General features: G+C 41.0%; 1 protein-coding gene across 50 annotated transcripts in view; it reads left to right on the top strand.

Annotated features, from left to right (window-relative positions):
* Window positions 1-13760, top strand: part of ABI3BP (ABI family member 3 binding protein) — a 403542-nt gene that overhangs the window by 137641 nt on the left and 252141 nt on the right. The window lies entirely within an intron of this gene.

The raw sequence follows: 13760 nt of genomic DNA, 5'->3' as shown, positions 1-13760 counted from the left end.
ATGGAAGGATACATTTATTTAATTGTATTTGTGTGAAAAGTAATCTACAAGAAGCTCTTTTTGTTTCTTGCTTCTTTAGCTGTTTGGTATTATGCACTGAAGTCAGTACAACATTAGCAATGCAAGTATTACTTGTCAAACAGTGTTAGAAGGTCCACCCTGATAGCTCCAGCTTGTTACATGTTGCCATCAGAATCAGCTAAACATTATTTTATTGGTATTTTCAGAGCATAGGGGTTGAATTAGGGTTATGTTGTCTGAAATAGATTCTTGCCATCAAAACAAACATAAGAAAGTTAGTCTGAAATGTTGAATTAGGAGAAGAGATTTTATTCTAGGCTTTTACATCAGGTTCAAAATTCCTTTAAGTTGCTCTCAGCAGTGTCATTTCAGAAAAATTCTGGGGAAGGGGGGCAATTTGTGTTAGCATATAGAACATTATATGTGATTATGTTTTTATCCTGTGAAGTCTTTGGGCAGAGGGAGGGAGTGGAAAACATATAGACCTATGAAAAGTGAGGGAGGAATGGGCGGGAGGCAGCTGACCTCTTGACTCATAGCAAATGATGCCAATGGTTGTTATCCCTTGAAATTACCTTATTAAAACCTAATTAGTTGATTTTTTTCCATCAAAGTTACTCTGACTTTGAGAGGAACCTTCTACTTTGACTTGACTGTTTTCTATCCCTCAGTTTGTTTTTCTACAAAATAATCCAAGGTCACAAAGTATGTGCCAGCCTACAGCAGACTAAGTACTGTACCTGGAGGAATGGTGACTTCTCACAGTCCTCCTCACCCTGGTGAGAAACCAACTTTGCTGTCTTTTGTTCAGATTTGATGGTGAGGGGAGAGGTCTGATGTATTTCCATGGGAAATAAACCCTATCCTTCTATATCTTTTTAAAAACTGAAATTCACAGACTTTCCTAGTGTATGTGAGAGTTCAAATTAGCTTGAAAACCTAATATTTTAGTAATAGGTCATGTGAATAATTGGTCACTTGAGCAATGTTTGTATCTACTCTTGAAATACCAGACCTTATTTTTTCCCATGTGTCATGTACCACTGATAATGTATGAGAGAAATAAGTTTCACTTGAAATATTATGTAATACATTGACACAAAACAAAGCAAGCAGCAAAGAAAGGCCAATGCAAAAACCTGCATTTTCTGCTGATGGAAAGAGCTTCAAATATCATGGACAAGTGAAAGTTTTGTAGACAAGAAATCTGATGTTAGTCATACTGTTCGTGTGCTTGGTTCATGAGGCACAGTACAGTGGCAGCTAGGCAACCCTCCAAGATTGTCCTGGAGTCTCCAGGAATTAAAAATTAATCTTTAATTAAAGTTCATGTCATGTGATGAAACCTCCAGGAATACACCCAACCAAAACTGGTTACCCTAGGCTAACAAATGTTCTAGATAGTTGTAGAAACTGAGCTCAATCGGAATTTTGTCTGAATAGAGACTGCAGGATGAGGTTGGATGGCAAGTGGTGTGTATGGAAAAGCTGACCCTTTCCTCTGCAACTCAAGTGAGCCTTTGGAGATGGAAAGCCTTGACTTCTACAAAGATTCCATTCAGAGCGTAGTAAGGGAAATTTATTAGTGTAAAGGGGATTGTAGACATTACCTTACCCAGTTGGGGATGCCTAAAGTAAATATATAAAGGACTGTGAAGGAAAGAAAATTGCCCCTTTATAGAAGAGATCAAAAACTTTTGAAACCTTTCAAAACCAAAGTGAAAGTTCATTTTTGCTCCTGGCATGGCTAGCAGCACGTTAGAACCAAATGATTGAGCAGGCTTAGACTAGATCTTTTTGCAAGATACACCTGTGTAAACGTGTAATGAATAATTGGTGTGCTGCATGATGACAGCTCACATTTGCTGAGGAATGTTAGACTTACAAATTGACTTTTTTCTTCATTAATTTCACTTTCAAGACACTGCTGCCTCAGGGGACTATAATTGTGAATGAGAAAAGCAAGTACAGCGTCTCCAGTTCATCAGCTTTAGCATGTTGTTTATCATGATGTTTTTAAGAAACGGTATGTTTTTGTTGGGGTAGTGCAGGATGTGTTCTTTCTGGCACCTAAATTCATTGCTCAAAGCATTTAATTTGCTGACTGTCCGCTGACAAACCAATTGTGTGTGTTTTTGTGCCTGGGTGTGTTAGCAACTGTTATATAAAGAGAGATGTATATCTGTATTAATGTTGAGTGAGACAGTTACAGCTCCCTTTTAATGTGGCTTGTTTATCTTTCTGCATAGTAACAAACCTATTTTTAAATATTTGTCATTTTAAACTGTGGTTCTTTAATCCAACCAACCAACATTCCTTCTTGTTTAGGAGACAGCTTGGGTTGGGTACAGGAGACAGCACAGCTAAATAAATAAAATAAAAATAATGCACTGTTAGGTGATATTATTGAAATCCTGGCTAATGGGACATATGGCATGAGATTTGGAAAATGTATGCACTGGTGCAAACTATTTGAATATTATAAGTGAGACTGCGCACAAAAATAGACTGTCCTGATGCGGTTTTTTTTATGGCATGCTCCATTTGTTCAGCGTTCTGGGAGGGAGTGCCACCTATAACCTATACAATAGTATAAAATAAGCAAAACTTCAATTCTAAGGCAAAAGGAATTCTGGTGATGTCGCCGACTTTGTTGTAATAAAGAACAGCTGTCTTAACCCTCAGTTTTTTCAAGGTTTTTTATTCTCTGGGTGGAAAAAAGAAAAGCAGGTGTGTAGTTGTTCCTAAGCGTCTACTGTCACAGTGCCAAGAGAGGGACACAGCTGAGAATGCCAACTCAGGACAGACTGATGAGAAACAGGGGCAGACACACACCAAATTTGTTAGTCTCTAAGGTGCCACGAGTACTCCTGTTCTTTTTACCAAACTGTTGGTTATTCTATAATGAGAGTTTACCAGGGGCAGAGCAGGGGGTGGAGCACCTCCGGGGAAAAGAAAAACTCAGCGCCTATGCCCATCACCACATGGGTGGCCCATCAACCAGTGATGGCTAGTCTGAATGTAAATTTGGTGGGAGTTACCAAGGAACAGAACATGTTTATGATACAGACACATAGCAAAGTGTATTTGATTTGTATTTGAAGTTATAAAAAAGATTATATAAACAGGATTATCATACTTAGCAGAGTATAATTTTCCAAACAATACCTTATATGACCTACTTTGTATAAGATTTGTGGCAATTGTATAATAGTGGTAGAAGCAATGATATAACTGGTCATCTTCCTTTTCATATAGCATAACATCTACACAAATTTGCAACCACCATAATAGAACAAGAGGAAAAGCAAGTCAGTATAGAGCTGCTCGGGATTTTTTGAACTAACCATTTTTTTTTTGTCCAAAAATGCTGATTTGTTGAAACTGAAACTTTCCAGAGAAAAAAGTCTGTTTCAGCTAAACTTTTGTCGGGAAGTTTCTCAGGTCAAAGATGGAAATACAGGTCAAAATGAGAGTGAGAGAAAAAAAGAGAGACACTCCAGACTATCTACTAGCTCAGTAGTTGGGGCACTTAACTGGGATGTGGGAGACCCAGGTTCAAGTCTGTGCTCTAAATCGGGCAGGCTTGAACCTAGGCTGCCCACATCCTAGGTGAATGTTTTAACCACATTTAACTATTATGGGGTGGGTTGATATCTTGTTTTCCTTCTCTTTCTCCTCCTCCTCCAAATTTAGAAAGGTCTTGTTTTCTGATGCAGAACAAAAACAAAATTCGAAACCTCTACATTTTTTGCAAAACAGAATTCTTGTTTCCGCACATCCCTAGTCAGTAACATTCTTGCAACCATAATGGTTTCTCTGAGTCTTCAGAGATGCAAGGGATCAGAGAAAACTTATAAAGTTTAGCTTGCAAAGTTACATATATTTTTAAAAATAAGATTCATAAGTTTGAGTTTGCACATGATTCCTGATGTCTGTCTGGCACAGAATCCTGAGGTTTGCTGCTATCAGTGTCAAGGTATAGTTACCAATGAACGAATTGTCAGCCACACCTGGCAGCATTCACTTGAGGGAAGGAGGATTCTGTGAGGCAATTTTGGTTAACAGAGTGAACATATCAGGTTGGATCCGAGTAGACACAGGCAAGACAGTTAATTCAAATGCCATTAACCCCACCATCCAAATTCTTTCTTTCCCATTTGTACAACCAAACTAAATCAACACTTTTTTTGAAGGTTCGGAATTGTTACTTTTTTCAGTATTTTTCATTTCATCACTGTTTCTTTGTTTCCAGATCCTCGGGAAAGCTGAAATACTGTAAGAGACCATTCTTGCTGTGTTTCTAGGCAGATCAGAAGCAGAAAGCATTCAAAATTTTGTGGAATCTATGTATCATGAGGTTTCCTTCTCAAATTCTAGAGATTTGGATCAATATCTTAACTTTTGAACGCTTGCCTGAGATGAACCCAAATTCCAGATGGTTTGACATTCATCCACTACTGGTTCTAGTATCAAGAAGTTTAAAATCTCATTATAAGTGGCAGCAGCAACAAGTGTCTGTAGTGTCTGGATGGGTTCAAACAAGAGCAGGCAATGTCGCGGGAGAGTTAATAGTTTATATTCTCTTGCATTCACCTGTAATTTGACTTCTGTGGATTTATTTAATTGTTTCAGGCTATTGTGGTCACCCTTAAACATTTCCCAGATGCATTAGATAATTTCTTGGATACCTACAATTCTGCAGATGTAATTTTTTAATTATCAACTCCAGCAAGTAGAGTAAAATATAGGAAATATTAAGATAACCTTTATATATTTATCTAACACAAAATTGGCAAGCTTTTATAGGTGATAAATATTCATTCAATTACCTGAGATAATTATTTTCCTGGGCTAGTGCTTGGAAAAATTCACTGGTCCCAAAAGTGTTTGTACTTAGTTTTCCATTACAACAGCTCTCAAGATATCATTTCTCAAGTTTATTCCATTGGGATCTTAGTTTTTCCCCCCGCTACTTCTATTCTGATATATTATCCAGTGTGTCTTAAATGTCTACTTAGAGATTAATGCTTCATTGCATCGAAACCTGAAATTTATAGATATTCCAAGAGGGTGAAATTCACCTTCATTCAGAAGGCCTGCCCGTTGCTTAAGTCCACTTAAGACTGCAAGCTAGGTCTTTAAATGGAACTCACGTGGTGGATAGGCATTGGACAGTCCTTTTGCATTAGGATAATTTCACACAGATGTATAAACTAAGCATTGGTTTGCCTCATGTACTTCTTGAGAACTTTATAAGCATATTTGATTGAAGTAGAGATTGGGGAGAAAAGCAAGATACTAAACTGAATATGATTTAAAGTCCACAAGCTGCTAGGACCAGTAAATTCCAGCTTTCTAATGTAATGGGGTATGCGTTTATACACCTACAGTTCTCAATACTGTGTGTAGTGGAAGTCGTTAAAAGTCAACATGTGCCAACCATTGCCACACATAGAGTTACCACAGGTATCTCCTAGTCTAAGTATGAAGGAAAACTGTGGTAATCACAGATAGCAGTGAGTAGTAATTATTGGCAAATGCTGGCTTTTTAATGGCAAGCTCTATATTTATTGTATTTGAGTTAATACTGTCAAAGCCAGTGAGTCTAAATGTGTTTGGTTTGGTTTGTCCCTCGTCCAGGACTAAATATAGCAAATACCACAAAATGTGGCTTTATGGTATATAATGGCATTTTGAAAGATGTCACCTCATATTTTCTGTAATTTATTTAAATCTTCACAGTTAAGCATTTTGCTGTTAGACATACACAAAAGAAAAAGCTAGGCAAGTACGTTGAAAGGTTTCTGTATCAGTGTAATGAAATAGATGATATGTGACCAGAAGAAGACATTTTAGTACATTCAATTTCTGTCCTGATCAGATGATTAGTGCGCTCTGCTCCTGGGTTCCACCCCACCCCAGAGATAGTTGCCCTTCAGTGGAGCTCAATTTGATTTCTATATAGCTCTTACCTCATGGGAGTGTTCAATTGCTTATTAGTTAATATATATAAAGCTTTTTTATATCTGATCATAAAAGATGCAAGGAATCAACAAAACAGGGCCGGCTCCAGGCACCAGCCTGCCAAGCACGCGCTCGGGTTTTTATTCATTCATTTAGTTAGTTTCGTTCGTAGGGGCAGCGCTCAGATGGCGGGGCGGGGGCTGGCGCGGCGCTTGGGGGGGCAGGGGCTTCGGGCGGCGTGGCGTTTGGAGGGGGCGGGACTTCGGGCAGCGCTGAGGGGCGGGGATTTCGGCTGCGCGGCGCTGGGGGGGGGTTCGGCGGCGCGGCACTTGCGGGGGGGGTACGGTGGCGTGTTGCTCGCGGGGGGGGGGGTACGGCGGGGCGGCACTCTTCTTTTTTGCCTGGGGCGGCAACAACAGGTCCAATAAAAGTACCTTCCCATTTAAGATAGTATACTACTATAGTGAATATGAAATCCAGACAGTAAGAAAATACAGTACTTTTTAAAATGACCTTGAATAACATTTTTTCCCCTTTTCTCTAATATGCTAGCTCCCATTCTTGGTTGATAAAGCCATGCCATACGAGGTACATATAGAGTTAATTAAAGTTGCTAACTCACTCAAAAGGCGCTGCTATGCCTTTTCCTTCTCCATGGTTCCTTCTTTAGGAAGCAAACTCTTTAAGAGGCCTCCAGTTTGCCCAACCAGGGCATCAGTGCCTTTCAAAGAAAGTGCTCCATTTGTGAAACTAGTCAAATGGCTCAGTTCTATATTTGCTCCTTATCTCTTTACAGTTATGAACTAGCGCTGGAATAATACAAAAGCTGCCAAAGTAGTTAATAATTATACCTTATATTTTTATATCACCTTTCTGTGGCTCTCTTGCACTAGGAAGTCAGATTAAAACAAAGAACCTGGTAAGACACTCATCAGGGACATTGAAATGGAAAATTGGGCCTCTCTTATTCTAACAGCTGAATATCAACTAGTAGAGAGAGCTTTAAGAATGGGAGAATGCTGGGGTAGAGAAGGAACAAGGAGTGTGCTTCAGGATCCTCTCTGCCTTCAAGGAACTACCTACTCCATGGATTAACAAGAGGGATGAATCCCATGTGTCAGATAGTCCCCTGCCCTCCTAGAACTTTCTACAGGCCACCCCAATGTTTGTGGCATCTGTGTCCAAGTGCACAGTATGTTTGATTGTAATAGTAATTTTCAAAGTTTAAATATGTGCGTATCAGTTAGAAACATTTACAGATAAACATTTCAAGAGTTCTATTCCTTGCTTGCTCTTGGATCCTGCTGCCTGTTCCTGACTGCTTATTTCTTTCAACTAGCCAAACAAATGGTGCTTCCAGGTGGCATCCTCAGACTCTTTTGGGCTGTGCACTCTTTCCATAGTATTACCACTAAGCTGTTCCTTTAACATACAGTTATTTTTATTGGACTGTCCTTTCAAAGGTCCTAACCTTGTGGATGGGGAATTCTCTCCCCAAAATGTTTTCAAATATCACATGTGGAGAAATTTTCTTTTATGATCGTTTTAGTTAAAAATTCTTTCCCTTGTATGTCATGTTGTTTTTAGCCACTGATAATCTTCCAATGCAATGAATAGTTGCATTTTTTGGCAAGCGAGGACAGAAGGATTGTATTTCACAGGTAGCTGTGGGTCTGAGAACCTTCCCTCTAGTGATGACCTCAATGTAATAGACGTAGTGTTTGTATCTGTAGACTGAGGGTCAGATTTTTACTAATACATTCCAAAAGCTAATGCAAGTGAGGAAAAGGCAAGAGTACTCCATCAAAACCCAAGGTTTCACTGGGATTCTAGACTAAATTTGCCAGTAGCTGGAGAGGTGTGGAACCCAAAAATGCTGCCTCTTACTCAGCAACTGGCATGGCCATTTTGTTCCTCAATATACTACGCTGGTCCCATACATGCAGCCAGGTCAAGGGCGCCCTGCTAGGTCTTACTGGAAAGCAGCAGGGGATACCTGGAGAACCACTCCCAACACTGCCAGTTGGGCAACATTTATCTTAGGTGATTCTTCTGTGGCTGTCCGTCACTCACTCTGCCTCTCTCCCTCTGTTGGAAGCAGTTTCTCTGCGGTGGTAATTCATTGTCTCTACACAGTTCTCTGATTCCCAGTCGCTTGGTATTCTTGTGTGGGCTGAAAACACTGTCGTTTGTTCTCTCTGGCTCATATAACGTATACTCAAATTCACTATGACAGATGCCAGTATACTATTTACAAGAATGTTATTAAATATAATATTTAATATTTCATTATATGAACTAGTTTCACTTGTGGTTTATTTTTTATAATGTATATGAAGAAAAGTGAAAATGATGATAATGGCATTAAGCGGAAGTTAAGCCATGTTTAGACAAATTATTCAGTGTTCATGAAGAAAAGCTGACCTTTTGTTGTGGCAGAGGTGAAATGGGAGTATAGCAGTAAGCTGAATCTTTGATCGTTATTCTTCTCATAACTATCATCTGGTGAAATGTTAATAGGTTTTCCTGACTCTAGATGCAGTGAAAATGCTACAGTTGGAATAAGTGCATGTGATAAAATAATCTCATAGTAATGCTGTGTTCTTGCTTTGGAGGTAGTTGCTGATAAATAGGGAGGTGACTCAGAAAAATCAGTTAGTTATGGAGCATGAATCTGAATAAACTTCCACTTGCTCAGCTTTCAGCCTCAGTTCATATTCCGGATATTTCATGGTCCCACCCATGTAAACTTCAGTTGACATCCTCTTCAAGCCTCTTTACCACATAAGCCAAAATTCCCTTAGCCTCTGATAGAATTCCTACCATTAATGTAGAGATGTGAAATAAACATCACTTCTGAAACTGGATTTCAGTCCCTACAAGTGATGGTACAAATATTTCATGGTTAATTAAGTAGTTTCTCTGCTAGGCACCAAGCAAAGGAAGGCTGGTGCGAATGAATACTCCTAGCTGGTTTGGGATCATCATTATTCTCTGAGTTTGAAGTGTGATCTTGAGTATTCTGTTGTATGTAGCACTATTCGAATGTACTCATTTCTGTACATTTTAAACAGGAAAAAAACCCACGGTGTTTGAGTGCTGTGATCTTTTTGCTCTGTTCAGCAGGATCACATATTGCTTACCTATTGGTTAATACAAATTAAATAAAAATAAAAATAAATAAAAAAAAAATAGAAAAAAAGTAGATTTGGATAGGAAAAAAAAGACGGTAAGATGAAATTGAGGTACTTTGTTATTAAGTAATAAATAAATAAACAAATAGCACAATATTATCATTTTACTCTCCTCACTTGATGGTGTGTGGTACTAAGAAAGGCCGTGTACTGTGCTCATTTTACTCTCCTCACTTGATGGTGTGTGGTACTAAGAAAGGCCGTGTACTGGAAACAGAAAGATTGAAGTGATGATTGAGTACAGTATATTTTGGCTCTGATTTAAAACTGAAGAAAGCCCAATTGATTGTGCTAGTCTATTTTAAGGCTTTCTTCCTGCCACAGTGAGATCAAGGGATTCATTTCATTGTAAGCACCCTGGCGGGCCGGGCCAGTTTTATTTACCTGCTGACGCGGCAGGTTCGGCCAATTGTGGCCCCCACTGGCTGCGGTTCGCCGTCCCAGGCCAATGGGGGCGGCAAGAAGCCGCGGCCAGCACATCGCTCACCTGCGCCGCTTCCCGCCGCCCCCATTGGCCCGGGACGGTGAACCACGTCCAGTGGGGGCTGCGATTGGCTGAACCTGCCGCGTCAGCAGGTAAATAAAACTGGCCCGGCCTGCCAGGGTGCTTACCCTGGCGAGCCGCGTGCCGAACGTTGCCAACCCCTGATCTAGGGGTTCCGTTTCAATAACGCAATGCAAAACCGGCTTGAGCCCCCACCCAGTGACCTGGGACAATTACATACCGCCCCCTGGGCGCCTCTAGGAGGCAATACTTCCCCTCTCGCAAGCACGGAGTCTGAGTGTAGCAAAAGCCTTTTAATAAAGGAGGGAAACAATGCAGCATTATGTTGGGGAAACAAAACAAACAGGATTCATAACACCAACCATGAGCAAAAGACCCACCTCCAAGTAAGTTTGGCAGTGTCCTTTTCCCCTCAGGGTCTTAAGTCCAATCACCCCAAAGTCCAACAACCCAAAAGTCTCTGCCCCGGTCAGTGCCGCCCCAGAGTTCAAAAGTTTATCTGCAGAGTTTTACCCCCCCCCCCCCCCGCCCCAGCCTGGGTGGAAATGGGGGGCACACAGGGTGTTAAGGGGCACCTTTCGTGGTCCAAGGCTGACTGCCCCGCCTCTCTGTGGAGTTCTGCTGCAGCCTTCACCACGAATGGCTCTGCTCTACCAGCTGCACCACTCTGCTCCTCCAGCTGCTCCCACAAACTGCTCCGCTCCGCTCGCTCGCTGTTCTGTGGGCCGCTCCAACCGTCTCATAAACTGCTCGGCTCTGCCAGCCGCACCACTCCACCAACTATCCCATGAACTGCTCCAGCTGCCACCCCAAACTGCTCAGCTCACTGTTCCATGGGCTGCTCCAACCGTCCCGCAAACTGCTCCACTCTGCCAGCTGCTTAGCAATATATCTTCAGGCTCCCCCACTAGTTAACACAGCACTCAGTGATCTCAGCTCAGCAATTTTAGCTCTTTTAGTGATTTCAGCTCTTAGTGATTTCAGCTTGTAGTAGGGGAGCCCCAGTGCTGGTGCACTATTGGCCCAAAATGAATTCAGCTCAGCAATCTCTAGCTAGACTCCTAATGGAAGCAAAATTAGCTCTGCTATTCAACAGTGAAGAGAGGGGGGTAGTGCAATTGGTGTTCCAGGCCCTCAAAAGGGGCCCCATATCATCAGGTACACATACCTGTCCCCAACCTCTCTCAATTCACTGGGTTTTGTAACCCATGCCCCTTGTCTAGTGAGTGCTACTTAGTTAATGGTGAGTCCCTCTGTCATACAACAGTTCCACTGGCCTTGTCTGCATTAGCAATGAGAGCTCAGCTGAAATCACTGACAGCTGCGTGGAACCTCAAGAGACCACCACACAGAGGTCACGGTGGCAGGTGGCAGCAGAAGGTGACGACACAGGGCCATTGGGAACAGAGCGATGGAATGAACAATGGTGGCACAATGAACAACAGTGGCCAGAGTGAACAGTGAGCAGCTGGAGGAATGAGCGAGGTGCCTTCTTGCCCCCAACCTGGAGGTGAATTCATGTGAAAGCACCTCTGAACTCTGAGTCTCCACTGACAAAGGACAACACGTGAGTGTTAATGAGGCTGTTAAAAATGCTGGAGACACAACACCATTCATGCGAACAAACATGGCTGTGGCATCATATGTTGTATTTAAGCAAGAGATACCACACACTACAAACTGGAGGCCAATGTTAAGTGCATTGTCACTTGTTCATCCTGAAATTGAACACTGGTTCTGAACAAGACTAGCAAATGCTCACTATCTTTCTGCAAGAAACTCAACTGGCTGGCTAAAAGACTCAACAGTTGAAAACCTGAAGAACTTTCTCACCACATTCAAAAAATTGCATCTATGACTGATGAATGCACCGATGCAAATGGATGTCAAGTATTAAGTCATTGTGTACATTATTTTGATGTCAGTGGTAGGCCAGTAGATGCATTTCTAGATGTTCAAGTTATAAAAGACACATTGGCTGTATCTCTGACAACCCACATCTTAGAAGAGTTAAATGCTTGTCAACTAGACCCCAAACAGATGGCTGCTTGTGTATTTGATGGAGCTGCAAACTTCTCTGGAAGACATGGTGGAGTAAAAGCTTTGCTCAGAGAAAAGTGTAACCCTAATCTCTTCTGAACACACGGCAGAGGCCATCTACTCCAACTAGCGCTAGTACGAACTGCAGACTCTTCAAAAGACATTAAAAAAGCTAAAAATGTAATGTCTTTATTATATTCTTTTTTCAGCAAGAGTCCAAAAAGACTGACTATCTTGGAAAATATAGAAGATACACTGGGACTGAAGTTCAGATTAGTCCAACCTGGGAAACCCCTCTGGCTTTCTCATGAGCAGTCCTTGGCTGTTGTCTTAAAATTGCTCCAGCCGTTATTACTGGCTTTGGAAAGTATCTACTAAGATGGGACAGATCTATGTAGTGAGGTTGGTGGATTTCTTTTGCTACTACATTCAGAGAAGACTATTGCCATTCTCTCTCTTGTAAGTCTACTGTTGAAACCACTTGGGTCATTAAACAATGCCATCCAGGCATCTGCTACAACAGTAGTAGATCTTTGTCCAGCAATAGAAGCTACATTTGGATCAATCAGAGTGCTTCTTCCAGTACCGTTTCAATGGATAGCTAAGACTTCAGTCCAGAAGTTGACTTCTAGATTCTACTCAACCTTTACGTAGCTTTTATAGATCCCTGTCCTATAAAACACCGACTGTGGAATGGAGTGAGGCACTACCAGCAATGGCGCTGCCATGTGCTTAGGACAGAATAGAGAATTTGAACACAGAGTGGAATATCATACGATGGATGAATTAAGATTTGACTTCAACTTCTTTTTTATCATCGCTAATGGCTCGACCCAATCATTATGCGGCTTCCTGGGATGAAAGAAGTAGGAATTCATCTCTTGCTACTCCCAGTCACAACAGCTACAGTTGAGCATTCTTTTTCATCATTGAATAGAATTTTGTGTTCTGAAAGAAGTCACCTTCTGCCTGATCATGTGAATGAACTGATGAGCATATCAATTGAAGGAATGGAAGTACCAGACAAACGAGAAGCCACCAAAGATGAAGGCATTGCATTCAAGAAGTTGATTAACAGAGTTGTGCAAAATTATAACAAGAAACTAAGAAGGATGTAGATGTAGTGCTTCATAGAAGGCTTGAGTAGCCAACTTTAATTTGTGTGATTTTAAAACATGAGTTAAATCTAATAAAATGGTCATTGAACATTTTTCAGTTTTTACTATGGTGCCAAACAGCTCACCTTCACCCTCGCGGTCTTACCCCTCATCGGCCCTGACACACACACACACACACACACACACCCTGCAAATTCGAACATCCACCCCTAATTTCAATTCTTGGGAAAACACTGGGTCTGTGCTTTTTCCAGAATCTAAAATACATCATTCAGGCTGAAAGCACATGGTTGTCCTTTTAGTGGAAGGAGAAATAGGGTGTTGCAAACTCTTGCAATATTATTGCAAGTCTGGCAATATTTGCGTTTTGGGTTTTTTTCCCCTTGACTCTCCAGCCCCTGGAGGGAAGTGATTTCATGAGAATCTCTGCTTTCATTTTTTTAAAGTAAGTTTTTATCCCCCATGGTTGCAGATAATCTTTGAAAATGTGCCTTGAGTACAGCCCAAGGGCTCAGAAACCAAAAGGTAAATAAAAATCCAAAATGTATTTTTAAGCCAATCTCATAATTTTGGGAGAGGGGCCTAACCCATTTCTGAACATGGGGATTGGAATTAATGGAAATATAACAAGCATAACAATGAAGTGTGAACTGAAATGGTAAGTACTGAGAACTGAAACACTACCTCTGCTACATCCCACCATGATAGAAACATACTGATAGTATATAAAATTTCTCGTTCTGTTATGAAGGTCATAATATTATGACAATAACATGATGTTCAGTGCTGCTATAAATTAAATTGTTGTATGGATATTCAAGATGTTTCTCATTTTCTGTTCTGTTCCCCTGGAAAGACTAAAATAACGTTTTAAAAAAATCTCCTGGTATTTTGGTCAATATAAGCATGTTAGTT

This window comes from Chrysemys picta, chromosome 1 (genome assembly GCF_011386835.1).
Source record: "Chrysemys picta bellii isolate R12L10 chromosome 1, ASM1138683v2, whole genome shotgun sequence".
In the NCBI taxonomy this organism is placed as follows: Eukaryota; Metazoa; Chordata; order Testudines; family Emydidae; genus Chrysemys; species Chrysemys picta.
This window is presented reverse-complemented; position numbering and strand designations above follow the sequence as displayed.